This window comes from Pelodiscus sinensis, chromosome 1 (genome assembly GCF_052426305.1).
Source record: "Pelodiscus sinensis isolate ZL-2025 chromosome 1, ASM5242630v1, whole genome shotgun sequence".
NCBI lineage: Eukaryota > Metazoa > Chordata > Testudines > Trionychidae > Pelodiscus > Pelodiscus sinensis.
This window is the reverse complement of record NC_143052.1, coordinates 292,639,648-292,655,521: the sequence shown is the minus strand read 5'-3', so window position 1 is coordinate 292,655,521 and position 15,874 is coordinate 292,639,648.

Here is a 15,874-nt window from a genome sequence, read left to right as displayed (position 1 = left end):
AAGGTTCTCCGAGATGATCACCTAGAAATTCTTTCCTTCAACACCCTTCAGTTATAGGGTTTCATGTGAAGCTTTGAGGTAGCATGCAAAGCCATCTTGTTAGTTCAGTTATGCACTACCACAGCTTTGCTTGCCGACTTCAAAAGCATACTCAATAATGCACTTCTCATCTAACCTCTTGGTTCTGGGAAGAAATCTTGATTCCCATTCTGGTCCCACACTAAAGCAGGTTGGAAGCACTAATGGACACAGAATTCAGAGCTCCACAAGAAACGATTGGAGCTTATAGCTCTATATTCAAGGGAGAGGGCTTATTCCACTAAGTCACCATCCAATATGGTATCCACTGACTGGATAACAATAGTTTTCCAAGGTATGAACTGTCAGAAAGCAGAGTTGCTAATGCTTTTATAATACGGTTACTTTTGAAATATTTCTAAAATGCTCTTTGGTACTAATCAATAGTAAATCTCTAGGGCAGTCTACTGTATATGAGAGTTGTTGCCTTAGAAGGGCTTCCCTGACTCTGCTAAATAAAAAAAAAATTTAAGTTAAGAATCTGACAGTGTTATGATCAACTCATTTTAGATGAGGCTGTATCTTGGGAGCCCAAATTTTCACAACACCCTACCACAGCCCTCTTGTGACATACCAGTTTTCAAATCAATGTATGTGGCTTTTAAAGTGATTTGAATATTAAAAGCAGGGCCTTATGAGGGAACCTATGATCAAATGATGTAAAATTTGACCACTAATTCTACCCAGGCCTTAATTAGGCGTAGCAATTTTTAAAATAACTTGTCTGCACATCGATTTTTGAACACCTATGGTGTCACCTCTTCTGCAGAAGCTTTGGTTTCCAGGAAAAACTTCCAAAAAGCGCCCCCACAGAATGCAACTAATGTGCATTATACCCATTTTTAAGAAAGACACCTGGACTAGACCAGAACTCCAACTCATATTGCATGGTGACAGCACAAGTTTGCTCATTGAAGTGTAACCGCCACTGGGCAGATTTGAACCTGGGACTTCTAAAGCAGAGTATAGGAGCCTCTACCCTCTGAGCTAAAAGCTGGCTGGCTGTTAGCCCATGCTGTAGAGGCCTCTTGATCTTAACTGTTGCTGTGGTCTAGGTACTCCTTGCATTGCTCAGTAACCATACTAGGGCTATGTCTACACTGGCGGGTTCTTGCGCCAGAAATATGCAAATGAGGCTAAGTGTGGAATATCGCTGAGCTTCATTTGCATATCTAATGAGCCACCATTTTTCGTGGAAGAGGCTCTTGTGCCAGAAGGAGTGTCTACAGTGCCCTGTCTTGCACAAGAAAAACCCTCTTGCACAACGCCGTTATTCCTGAAAAATAACGATTTTTCTATTTTGGTGGGGGTCGGGGAAGGTTGTACTGCTCACCCTTGAGTACCACACGGAAAATATACATCTCGTTTTCAAACAGATTCAAAGCCTCTCTTGTTAGCACATTTATCTCCCAAAATAATGGCATGGTCCCCTCCTTACAACATCTGTAGCAGCCCAGCCAACAGCCAGCTCCTCTAGAGGTCAGGCGACGCCTCCTCCATTCTCCCTGCCAGATCATAGATTGTGAGCTTCCCTTCTTTCCCCATACCGTGTCACTTCTACTGCCCTCCACCCCCACAGGGTTCTCTCACAAGAGAGTGAAGGAGGCCCAGGCCCTCCCACTCCACCAGCTCCCAGCCCAGGTCCTAAAAGGCTGTTGCCATGCCCAGACCACTCACTGGTCGCCCCAAGTTACACTCCCCATCCTAGATCACTTCCTCCCAAGCTGTGGCTTCCCCATCAGGGCACAGTCATAGATTTAGCAGTATCACTATAGCTTGCTGGGGAGGAGAGATATAGGAGGGGGTAGTTAAAATGGATCCTTACTTCCAGAATGGCCTTACTGATGCTACCAATGCTCTTCCCACATCAGCCTCAATTCCTAGCACAGCCTGTACCTTCCTCTTCCTTACCTGGGGGCTCCCTGTACTCATTTACATTGTCCCTTCACTAGTGCATGGCTGGCAGCTACTGAGGGGTGAGGCCTTCCTGCCCCAGAAGTGCCCCATGCCTTTCTCTGATTTAATGTTGTGTCTGTAAACCCCATCATAATGTTGTGTCTGTAAACCCACACACATAGGGTACGTCTACACAGCAGCATTACTTCATAATAACTAACATTATTCTCTTCAGGGGGTAGCCGAGTTAGTCTGTAACTAGAAAAACTTTAAAAACAATGAATAGTCTAGTAGCACCTTAAAGACTAACAAAACATGTAGATGGTATCATGAGCTTTCATGGCTCGTGATACCATCTACAATTCTACATGTTTTGTTGTTTTTTAAAGGTTTTTTTTAACATTATTCTGTTAGTATAACTTTAAAAACAATGAGCAATCCTGTGGTACCTTAGACTAACAAATATATTGTATCGTGTATATTGTATTGTACAGTATTTATTGCTTTTACTCTTACATATTCTTTGGATTCTCTAATTTCTACTCTAGGGGTACGTCTAGACTACATGCCTCTGTCGCCAGAGGCATGTAGATTAGGCTACCAGACATAGGAAAATGAAGCGGCGATTTAAATAATCGCCGCTTCATTTAAATTTACATGGCTCAGCGTGATAGTCTGGACACGCGGGGGTCGACATCAAAGGTATTTGTCGACCACCCAGATATACCTCATCCCAGGAGGCACACCTGGGTGGTTGACAAATACCTTTGATGTCGACCCCCGCGCGTCCAGACTATCGCGCTGAGCCGACAAACAGCTCATCAGCTGTTTGTCGGCTCAGCGTGGCAGCCATGTAAATTTAAATGAAGCGGTGATTATTTAAATCGCCACTTCATTTTCCTATGTCTGGTAGACTAATCTACATGCCTCTGGCGACAGAGGCATGTAGTCTGGACGTACCCTAGCTCATCTAATGAAGTGGGTTTTACCCAGGAAAGCTAATGATATGTTAGTTTTTAAACATAGGACTGCTCGTTATGACTATTTACTTTTGAGTAGGTAACTGTTTGAGCACCATCTGAATGAAGTTTGTTTGATTTTCAGATATTCAGTAGCTAACCCTGCCATCAGTAAGCAGTTTAGAAGTAAAGAGACTGAATCAGTGCTCCTTATCCAAGTCTCTGGTGCTGGATAATATGCATGGATTTGATCTGTGTGGCGTGGCTTTTCTTTAAATCACCCAATACTAAACATACACTGCAAATTTAAAAGGGTTCATGGTATGATGCCACCGGCTTCTCCAGGGCAGTGAAGATATAAGAAATAACATGCTCATTGCTTTTATACCTGCCATTAATTTTTGCACAATGCTTCATTATCCTTCTACATGCTGAACCACTCTAGTTTGGCACCCTTGGGACCTGATCGATGCCGAACCAGAGAATTTACTGGACCACAGGAGGTCAATGTTGTCTAGCAACATTACCAACACTTCCAATGCTTACTGGGCTCTTAGAAGATGTTTAGGGATAAATTAGAGCTAAATAACAGCACAGAACACTGAGAGCCAGGGCTGGTGGCTGTAAACAAACTTTATGGGACCACAGCAAACTTGTCCACTCCATGATAAGTGGACATCCGGCAAACTAAAATCATGCTGGACCACAGATGTTGCCAAACCAGAGAGTGCTGGACTAGTGAGGTTCAACCTGAACTTTTAAAGTGTGTTGGAGACATGGATTCTTTGCTTACTTCCTTTTTAAGGGCATGAATGCGATTTACATTAAACTAGCTCAAACAGTCCAGTGACACATTACAGTTGATTGGGTACCTGCAGTATCAGTGGAGTCTGGTTCCCTCTAGTGGACAAATGTAATAAAGCATTTCAGAGGGTTTGTTAGTCTGTTCCAGCAAAATCAAGGCGCCACAGTGTTTTATCCTCAGCAATCTTCTGAAGCTTAGAATTTTCCTCCTCCATCCCACCAGATTTGAGCACGAGGGAGTTCATTTTCTGGGTATGCATACTTCAGTGACCACATATCTTTTAAAGACGCGCTATCCTATTATTCCTAGAACATCACAGGTGCTACCATAAATTCAGTGTCATACCTTTATCTCAAGTATTGTAAGCCACCCTCTGATAACTGTTCTTGTGAAAAATTAATATTCAATTTCAGGTTTTCAAACATTTCCACTTTTGATAAAACTGGTTCTTGTTAAAGCAGCCTGACAGATCTTTGGTATGAAAAATGATAGAGTAAACAAAACAATGTTCTATTCTGTACAGATTACAAAGTAATTTTACTAGACATGGAAGGTGAATATTAGTTAACATATCAAGACTTTTAAACAAGGATGCTGCTGCAGTTTCCCCAGCTGACATTTGATATGCTTCCTTCAGACTTCAGGAAATGTGTAGCAGGAAGAATAGCAAAAATGGCTTAAGACTGGATTCCCCTTCAACTCACATTGAACAGATCAATGGACTAGCTTGTGGAATGAGTAGAACTATCATAATTGGACCCTCAGAGAGGGTAACAGTGGGCATTTTACCACTCAAGTACCATTGAATGGTCAAGATTACCTCAGCCAACCTCTTCAGAACATGCTTGAGAAATGCAGTATGAGCGGAGGCTTCCTCTTACGCCACAGAGAGATGTGCTGTGTAATTAGGTAAATTACCTCTGACTTCTTAGCACTCCTAGAAGACATTTTGTCCCCTAAAGTTGAGACAGGCTCGATTGCAACCAGAGTTATTGCTGACCACAGCCCTTCCAACTGGCCCTCCAGAGAAAGATTCAATATCTCATCCACATCTCAAGGAAAAGCCCCATGGTGTTCTTCAGTTTTGTTTTGTACATTGCATTTTTATAGGTTTATGCACACAACGTAACATTGTCAGGTTAGTCACATGGAGGTCAGACAATTTTTTCTGTTATCTCCAAATACCAAAGGGTCAAACAGCAAGTGATATGTACGATCAGCCCCTCAGGGCTTTTCTTTCCTCTACCTGCCTTCTAGTTAAGTCAGAAAATCTCTTAAGTAAAACTATGAACCCAATGCCCTTTCTAATCTCAGGACATCCAAATGTTTTGTGTCACGGGTTCAGCAGAGCACGTGGAGTCAGGTGCCCATTACAATCAGGGTGTTGTCAAAAACAGAAAAGGAAGCCATACAAGCTGAGTCCTTGGAGGCTTAATCTTTGTTTACATATAGATGCAATAAAAGGAAGTCATACCTGAAAATTATTGTCTGGTTGTTTGTAATGTTCAAAATAATTGTCTGGTTGTTTGTAATGTTCAAAGGCCAGCTTCTCTAGTCCTATGACTTTCTGTGACCTTTACTTATCCGCTCAATAAATCCTCCAGTTTGCTGTTATCAAGCATCTTGCTGCTACTACCAGTGTGAAATAAGTGGATTTTTTTTTCTCCTCCCATATACCTCCTTAATCATGGCCTTGTAAGACTGGAATGGGCCTTGAAAGGTCATCAAGTCCAGTCTCCTGCACTCGTGGCAAGACTAAATATTATCTAGATGATCCCTGACAGATCTTTATCTAACTTACTCTTAAAAAGCTCTAATGACAGAGATTCCACAACCTCTCTACACCACCCTGACACTTAGGAAGTTTTTCCTAATGCTCAACCTAATCCCCCCTTGTTGCAATATAAGCCCATTGCTTCTTGTCCTATGTTTAGAGGTTAAGGAGAACAATTTTTCTCCTTTCTCTGGTAACAACCTTTTATATACTTGAAAGCTGTTATAATGTCCCCTCTCAGGAACAGTTTCATTAATATTTATTACTAGGGACTGCCTTCCTGTAGTGCTCAGCCTTATGAGAGTGATTTAAGTGTCTTTGCCTTAAATGTATGCCTTTAATCCCAAAGGACTTTACAAGATATGTTTTATATAAGTGTACCACCTCCCCATCCAGTGAAATGCTTCCATCTGTATGGATGTGCTAGTCATTTAAAACACACAGAACTACTACACCACAGGTCAGAGCAGGAAATAAACACGTTCATAGCCACACTACAGTAACAATGTAACAAAGAGGGGTAGGTGGGCTTATAAACTAATTACTCAAACTGGAATTTAGCCCTAAAAAGGCTAACATCCCACTTCTGTGAAAAATACAGTGAACACACACACACACACACACACACACACGGTGTTCCCTCTAAGCTGTGGACTTGAGCAGCTACCCAAGAGATTAGCAGAATGCTCACAGCTGGCAGCAGGTATTTCTATTGGTGGTGCACATCTGCACATGCCTTGGTGCTCATAACAAAATGTATTCTGCACATGGGTGGAAAAAATTACAGGGAACATTCATAGAATCCTAGGGCTGCAAGAGACCTCAGGAGGTTATCGAGTCCAGCCCCCTGCCCAAAGTAGAACCAACCCCCACTAAATCATCCCAGCCAGGGCTTTGTCAAGCTGGGACTTAAAAATGTCTAGGGATGGAGAGTCTGCCACCCTCCTGAGGTAACCCATTTCAGTGCTTCATCACCCTCACAGTGAAATAGTTTTTCCTAATATCTAACCTCCCCCGCAGCAACTTGAGACTATTGCTCCTTGTTCTGCCATCTGTCACTACTGAGAGCAGCCTCTCTCCAGCCTCTTTGGAACCTCCCTTCAGGAAGTTGAAGGCTGCTATCAAATCCCTCCTCACTCTTCTCTTCTGCAGACTAAACAAGCCCAAATCCCTCAGGCTCTCCTCATAAGTCATGTGCTTCAGCCCCCTAATAATTTCTGTTGCCTTCTACTGGACCCTCTCCAAATGCGTCCACATCCCTTCTGTAGTGAGCGGGCGGTGGGGAGGGGAGAAAGGCCAGAACTCGACCCAATACATCAGCTGTGGCCTCACCAGTGCCCAGTAAAGGGGAATAATCACTTCTCTAGATATGCTGGAAATGCTTCTCCTAATGTATCCTAATATGCCATTAGCTTTCTTGGCTACAAGGGCACGCTGCTGACTCGTATCCAGCTTCTCATCCATTGTAACCCCCAAGTCCTTTTTTGCTGAACTGTTACTTAGCCAGACAGTCCACAGCCTGGGTATGTCTACACTACCCCCCTAGTTCGAACTAGGGGGGTAATGTATGCATACCGAACTTGCTAATGAAGCCCGGGATTTGAATTTCCCGGGCTTCATTAGCATAAAGCGGCTACACGCGGCACGGGCTAGATAGTTCGAACTATGTAGTTATTCCGAACTATCTGTACGCCTCGTGGAACGAGGTGTACAGATAGATCGGAATGGCTACATAGTTCGAACTATCTAGCCCGTGCCGCGTGTAGCCGCGCAGCACGGGGTTCGAACAAGCCGGCTTTTAAAAATGGCGGAGCCAGCTTTATGCTAATGAAGCCCAGGAAATTCAAATTTTCCCATTGAAAATAATGGAAAAGGTGGGGGTTGCGTTTCAAGCAGTGGTGTCTGTTGGGACCAGGACATAAGCTTGGGGGAGAAATGGGACTGGGTTACAGCAGGGAGGGGAGGTGTTTGGCTTTGGGGAAGGGAAGGAGAGGAGAGGGGAGGGGGATTGGGTTGGGAGTATGCCCCTGTGATGGGTCTGCTGGGACCCGCACTGTGTCCGGCGAGGGGGAAGTTGCCGGGGAATGGCGCGGTGAGCGGCGAACCCTCCACCGTTTTGCAGGGAGGTGGGGAAGCCCCGCACAGCCACCAGCAACGGGCTGGCTGGTGAAATCATGTTATTCTGGGGACAGTCGTGTAATTCAAAAAGCGTTCCCTAAAAAAAAACCCATGCTATCACGAAAACGTGTTAAGCGGGCACATGTTAAATGAGGAATTACTGTATTGTCAACTCCCAATATCCCCTGGGCCAGGAGTCTTTCTCCCCCATGTCCCTCTGCTACAAATACTGGGGGAGAGTCGCTGGAGTTAGACCCTCAGCTCCTTCTGTCCCAAATGGATCCTGGAGCAAAGGGATGTGGGAAGGGCCCTTCATGAAGATATGCTCCCCTGGCTGCTCTAGGAAGACAAGAAGGGACCCACGGCCAAGCACAAACCTGGCTGGAACTGTGGTTGAAACATGATCCCCTTAAAGTCCCAAGATCTTCACTGAATCAGGAGAAGACAGACTTGAGTCGAGTTCATCTCATTCCCTGTTCTTACTCTGCCTTCCCAAGGGGAACACTCCCAACCCACAGCCTCTGGCAGCCTATTGGAGCCAGCCTGCCTGACATCAGGAAGCTGGGATCAGAGTTTACTTACATCAAATTCAGGGAGGTAGATGGTGAATCAGAAAAGGGCTCTGCTGCTCCTTACAGCCTTGGCTCTTGTTATGCTTAAACGGAGCACACGAGATCTTTTATGGGGGAAAAGGCAGTATGCCGCATTTATTAAGAATACAACAGTTGCATATGCTTTTCAATCATACACACACAAGACATCATGCATACACAGTTCTGCCAGATGATATCTTAGGGTATGTCTACACTACAAAGTTAGTTCGAACTAACGGACGTTAGTTCGAACTAACTTTCCTAGGCGCTACACTAGCGCTCCGTTAGTTCGAACTTAATTCGAACCAACGGAGCGCTTAGTTCGAACTAGGTAAACCTCATTTTACGAGGATTAAGCCTAGTTCGAACTAGCTAGTTCAAACTAAGGGCTGTGTAGCCCTTTAGTTCTAACTAGTGGGAGGCTAGCCCTCCCCAGGTTCCCCCTGGTGACCTCTCTGGGCACAACCAGGAAAACTCTTCTCCTCTCCCTCAGCCCTGGGCTCTTAAAGGGGTAGACTCTGGCCAGACGGCACTAGTCAGCCAGTCCTACTAGCAGTCTCTGCCCCTGAGCCAGTGGCTGCATGATGAGCCAGGCAGCCAGTGCCAGCGAGACGTCCCCTGCCCAGTCCCCAAGCACCCAAGGGCCAGCCAGGGGCCGTAGACGGCGCGCGGCCTCCTGGTCTAGTGCAGAGGTCATGGACCTCATTGAGGTTTGGGGACAGGCCCCCAACGTCCATGATCTCCTCACTAGGAGGAGGAATGCGGCCGTCTATGGGCGCATAGCAGCCGCCATGGCCAGCAGGGGTATGTCTACACTACCCCGCTAGTGCGAACTAGCGGGGTAATGTATGCATACCGAATGTGCAAATGAAGCCCGGGATTTGAATTTCCCGGGCTTTATTTGCATAAGCCGGCCGGCGCCATTTTTAAAAGCTGGCTTGTTCGAACCCCGTGCCGCGCGACTACACGCGGCACGGGCTAGATAGTTCGGACTAGCAAGCCATTCCGAACTATCTGTACACCTCGTTCCATCTTGCTAGTCCGAACTATCTAGCCTGTGCCGCGTGTAGCCGTGCGGCACGGGGTTCGAACAAGCCGGCTTTTAAAAATGGCGCCGGCCGGCTTATGCAGGTGGCTCCAGCTGCGTGACACCCAGGGGCCATTGCCCAATAGGCACATGCTTGTGCAAAGAGACGTGACATGCTCCTGACCCCGGGGCAGGACCCAGCAGGATGCTTTCCCTTCACATGTCCCCTCTACACGGAGGCAGGGGACATCTCCCCTTCCTCCCCACCGCCCCGGCCACACTATACATGGCACAGGGACATGGGTGCGGTCTTGGGGCAGCTCCCAGTCCCGGGGAGAGCCAGACATCCTGACCATGGCCTCTGTACAAGCACAGCAGCTGTGACGGTGCAGGACATGGTCACCCTCACGTTGCGGAGTTGGGGAGGGGGCTGGGCATCATCCTCTGCGTCCCCAGGGAGAACTGACCCCTTCTCTTCTTTCTCTACAGCTGCACCAGCTGCTCGTGCAGGGCGCACCACCCCGCCCGGGACATGCTCCCGCACCCGCAGCCTGCTCCGGACCGCCAGCACAGAGCAGGAGTACAGGGACCAGCACCTTGGGGCCCTGCGAGCTGTGCACTGCACATTACAGGCGTGGATGAGGGAAGACCTGCAGTTCCGCCACGAGCTGCTGGCTGAGCTCCGAGGGCAGAGCACCAACCTGCAGCTCCTGCTGCAGAGCATGGTGCCCGTGCTGGTCCTGCACCTGCTGCCCCCCCCAACTGCTGTCCCTCCTCCCACTCCTGCTCCCCCTCCCACCTCTCCCTCCTCAACCCCCACAACCTCTTCCTCAATGTCCACACCCCCCACCTCAACCTCCGCACCCTCCAACCCATCCCCCCGGGGACGCCAAGGCCCCCTCCCTCGCCGTGCTGGGAGGCAGTTGGCCCGGCGAGACCCCCACCCCTGATCCTTCAGTTTCCCCACCCCCTCCTTTCCCTTGCTTCCCCCTTTCAGCTCCCTCCTCCCAGTTTTCCCCCTCCCCTCTCCCAGCCTCTCTCTTCCCCTCTCCCACCTCCTTTTCCCAGTTTCCCCGAGTTTTGTTAAATAAACAGAGTTTCTATTTTTGAACACACGTGTCCTTTATTTTGTACATCAAGAAGAGGGGCTAGGGAAGGGTAAGTGGAAGGAGGTGAGGGAGGACTGGGGCACGAGCCCCCGATGGGGAGGACTGGGCTGGCTCTGTGGGCTTCTGGGGGTGGAAGCTCTCCTGCAGTCCCCCAATTGCCCCCTCTCCCCAGATGGCAGCCTGCAGCAAGTGCAGCCGGTCTGATGGCCGAGTGGTGTGATGTGCTCAGTGTGGGTAGTCCGGGCACTCCAAGCCAGGACTGCTTTGCAAGCGGGGCACCCCTGAGAACTGTCTGTCCGGGGTGGGGGTCGGGTCCCTTTAAGCGCAGCCCTGGGCTAGCCTGAGACAGCATCTCCACGCTCTAAGTCCTCCTCTGATGCCCTCCCGGCACTGCTTCCGGCCATCCTTAAGCCCAGTTCAGGGTCCACTCTGTGTGGACATGCTAGTTCGAATAACAAAACGCTAATTCGAACTAGTTTTTTTAGTCTAGATCCGTTAGTTCGAATTAGCTTAGTTCGAATTAACTAATTCGAACTAAGTTAGTTCGAATTAACATTGTAGTGTAGACGTACCCATAGTTACCAGTCTAGAGTCTGTGTTAATCTAGTGGCCAGCTAAATTGAGCACAGAGTGGAGCAGGGCCTTTGTTGGTCGCGATCCGATGCTCCTCTCAAGATGGTGGCAGACGAACCCAAGTTCCATAGCAAAGCATCCTGCTTTTTATAATCCACTTCTCTTGTTGAAATCCATGGATTCCGCTCTGTCAGCTTGTGACTGGAATGTTATCTTGTTGATGTCAATCGTTCCCAAAACATCTATCGATGGCTCATCCTGTAATCAATCATTTTTTTGGGGTGCTTGGTCCGCTGTAAGGTCGTCAATCTGCCAATTATCCAATCATCTTGTGAGTAGGGGGTATACATCAATGGTTATAGATGGCTTCTCTGCAGTCAGGTTGTCTCGTCCTCTGGCCTTCGCCCACACTCGCTCAACCCCCTTCTTTGGCCATCTGGTTCTGAGCCGTATAACTTTGCATCTTATCTCGACACATTCACACTCCTCTCACACACAAGTAATGTTACAAGGACTTTCGAGGTTACAGATCTGCAATTGTAAATCAAGCAATTAAGGCTTTGGCCTTGCACATTAGCAGTATTCCTCTAATCTTATTAATATAGCCACAAAACCGAGAACTGTTTTTCTACTTTAGGACATTTACTAAACTTCAGAACAAAGAAAATAGACCTTCAACTGTAAGGACTTAATTTAAATGCAAAATATTAAATGTATGTCAATATATATGCCTTATATTGCTATATTATTGCTACATTACTACTATATTACTATATGATTATATATATTACTTACATTACTAAACCTAAGATAAGAAATATAAAAAGAATAAAACTTTCAACCCTAACACTCTCTCCGGGGACACTCTAGAGCTTATACAGAAGTTGACACATTGTAGAGGAAGGAAGAAGGTCAGGCTCAATAGACCGGTGCGCATGGTGTGCAAACGAGCCCACCCCCATTCCCAGTGCTCAGGGTGAAATATCTGATTCACTGAACATGGTGCTTGAGAAGGGAATTGTCAAAATGTGTCTTTGTCTCTCTAGACTGGGACAATATTCAGAGTTTGGGCTGGTCTCATCCTTTCATAACTCCTGACTCATGAACAGCTCCTCAGGATGGAAACAGACCCCTTTTGCCTCATTGGCTCAAAAGTCTTTGGTATGACAAAAGGAGGGATTGTGAGGACAGTTCCCCCTCACACACACACAATTTCAGCTCCATAGGAGAGAAGGGCTGGTTTCCTTCAGACCCACCTGGTTGTCTAGAAAGGTATCTGCAACTCTTCTGTGAGGACCATTTCCTGAATCTCACGGCAGGAGCAGGGGAGGATGAGCAATGGGTGTAGGAACTGAGGCTCTCACTGCCAAAGCTGTCCATGGCCCTGACTGGATGTTTCATCCCTTTGCCCTGTCCCTGAAGGAGGAAGGGCCCAACACACCACTGCCCTGACCAAGGACGGCCCACTGGGGTGCAGGTTAGGAGAACAGACTGGAAAATGGATTTCCTGTCTCTCCTTTTCAGTTCTCCCCAGTGCTAAGGTAAAGCTGCTCCTATCCCTCCTGACTATGCTCACCTTCAAGATGTATTGGAGCCTGTCTCTGTCTGGGGCTCTGCCAGCAGGTTCCCCCATATGGCTGGCCTTGTGCAGAGCCTGCAAAGGAAGGGACAGCCATGGGTTACAGTTGGGAGACTGACTGAGCAGGGAGCTATTGAGAGGGAGAAATTTCCCAATTAGCATCGAGACTCTGAGAAGTGGGAGGCTGAGAGGTCTCAGCAGATGTCCAACAGGATGGCTCAAGTCACCACCAGAAAGGATCAGTCTCAGAGCAATTCCAGCCCCACCTCTTTGTGAGGGCCTCCCACAAAGCCATGGAAGGGGGTACCTCTAAAGTTTCTCCTGCCTGCACCTCTGTACTGATTGGCTGATGTCGGAGTCTCTTTGTGAGGTCACCACCACCCTTCCCCAATAGGCTAAGGTCCTGCAAAAGGCTTTTGTGATATCATTGTCACACCCACCTCTCCCCTGAAAGGCTGATGTTCTGACCCTAGCCAGCCCCTCTTGGCACACTGACTGACAAGAAATACAGCATTCTCAAATGAGCTACCGAGCAACAACTGTTCATACTCATTAGTCAGCAACTATTTGAGAGGAACTGACACATTAAAGCAGTGGTCCCTAACCTCTTTACACCCAAGATCACTTTTTAAATCTCAGAACAAGCGAAGATCTACCGCCCCACCCTTTCCCCAACAGCCTACCCCTTTCGTGAAGCCCTGCCCTCTCTATTCTCCTCCTCTCCATCACTTGCTATCCCCAGCCCTTATACACTCTACTCTGCCACGTTTTTCCCCCAATTCTTATGTAGGAAGAGGTTTTTCCAACATTTGGCATGTCTAGAAAACCCCCTTCTTTTGGAATCCCCCTTATTCCTCATGGAATGAGGAGCATAGGGGTTACTGAAAGAGCATGTTTGCTCTTCCACTAAAAAAAGTGGAAGAACATCCCTGGATGCAGATGAGTTTTTCTGTGAGCAGGGGACAGAGTGCTGGGGTGGGGGCAGGGTTCTGAAGCTGGGGAAAGGGTTCTGCAGCAGGGAAAGGGTGCAGGGGGGGAGGAAGGAATGGGAACAGGGTGTGTGGGGGGAGAGGGAGTCCCCTGCACCGGCCTCCTCCCAGGTCTCCACCCCTAACCCTCCTCCCCTGCGGCGCAGGGAAGCCCCCGAGCACCTCCTCCGGGGCCAACTCACCCCTCCTGCAGCACAGGGAAGCCCCCGTGCACCTCCTCCAGGGCCGACGCCCGCTCCCGCAGTGCGCCCAGCATGCCACAGACCTCGGGGAAGGGAGCAGTCAGCGCACTTCCAGAACCCCTGGAAGTGGCGCGAAACTGAAGGATTTCCATTCACCCCGCGGGAAGCCGGCACTTCCTCCATTGTCACTGGAGGTAGGTAGTGGGACTTCTTGGGGGTGGAGGGAAAATGGGGGGGCCCGAACGCCTCGCAATTGACTGGTCGAGGCCTTGCGATTGACCGATTGATGACTACAGCATTAGAGAGAATCAGGAACCGTGTAGAGAAAATTGCCAAGCAGCACAATCAATCAAATACATGATTGCTTGTGATTTATTTGTTTGGTCTTAAGAGAATTAAAGGACCTCCATCTTCCTTTTCAATTACCCCCTGCTCTGTCAATCAGCACTTAGACTCTCCAAAGCATTCTCAGCAGATGTACTAAAGGATGGCCCAGGTCACCACAAGAAAGGATCAGTTTCTGAGCACTTTTCCAGTCCCATCTCTTTGTAAAAGTCTCCCTCAGTGTCAGCAACCCCTCCGACACACACACACACCTGTTTGGAGGAGGCAGGGAGGAATGGAAGATAGGGGGGGACAAGAGAAGACGAGAAAGAGGGAGGGAAAAAGGAAAGGGGAAACCTAAAAGAACAACCCCTCAATGTCCACAGTGATTCTACCAGATAAAACCCTTGGTAGGAAATTAAATCATCTTAATCTAGTGATTTCTATTCCTAGAATTCAGCTGGTAGCAGGTGAATCAGACTGAACAGAATCCAAACCTCTCTGAGACTTTTACCTTCCACACAGGGACTACAAAACTAGTAGTAGGGAAGGAGAAAACTCGAATGAGGTTCCTCCTCATGCTCACGTACATTAATCCTAATTCTTTCTCAATCCTCAAGGAGGGACCTTGAGAAGGAACCTTGCTACTGCAAAGCCATAGGAGTCTGTGAGGTTGGCCCTGCCTTGCACCTCTGTTCTGTCTGGCTGATGTCAGGGTCTCTCTATGAGGTCACCACATCCCCACCACTGTTCCACAATAGGCTGAGATCCTGCAACAGGCCTTTGTGATGTCACTGCCACACCCATCTGTAAAACAGAGATGTTCCTTTGAGACTTACTGATGAAAACTGCTGTAATAGGGTGAGGTGTTAATTATTATTGTCAACATCCTGAAGTATGGGGGCAGGCATGTTTGCTGAAATGTGAACATATACTAATGGATACTGCACCTCACGTCAATGAAGTACAGTTGTTCTGAGATTAATTATCAATAGCTATGAACAGGCATACTCATTAGGGAGTATAGTACATGGGGAAAGACACAGTTGGTGCCTTCTGACCCATCACGTAATGGGCTCCTTAGACGCAGCTGGTTGCAGTATTATTATGATAGCAGTTAAAGGAAAATAAATGTATGGATTGTACATAAGTGTATTATCCATGAATCATCAGAGCTCTGCCCCAATGGCAAATTCTCGTTATATGAAGGTGGCAAGGAAAGTCTGTGCATTTTCTTACTGCGGCCCCAAAACCACTGAGAATTGAAGAGGAGGGAAATATAAAAATGTGAACAGCCGTGTCATCTTCACTCCCACCCATCCTTGTCTGTGTATGAACCATACTTACCTCTATTGCTGTTATACTCAGAGACCTCAATCAGCATCAGAACCCCATGAGGTAGGTGGGGCAAGGACGATAGTTTTGCTTTTTTGGGGAGAAGCCTAGCACATGTTTGGGTGTTCAAACAAAGAAAACATCTGAAAAGAAAGGTTAAAATGAACACAAGCGTTCAGGCCTCTCCCCACTAATTGACACAGCTCCCCCTGACCTCAGGCAGCAGGAGTAAGATTGGGACTTAAGACACAAAAATTTTGGTGTAGGTTTAAGAGTGTCCACATGTGGAGCTATACTGGTAAAACTCGTGTGTAATAATTATGCCAGTAAATTTCCACCTGAAAACAAATGCCTCTCTCAAGCCTGGTTTCCATGAAACAAACATCTTTTTGTTTCATTCTTAACATTGGTTTTTCCCTTAATTTACCACTGCTGTTAAAATATCTTTTGTCCTTCCATTTTCAGTTATGGCCCCCTAGCTTTGGTTATTTCAGTCAAGTTTGGTGAGGGCATTCTTCCAAACAGGTCATTTC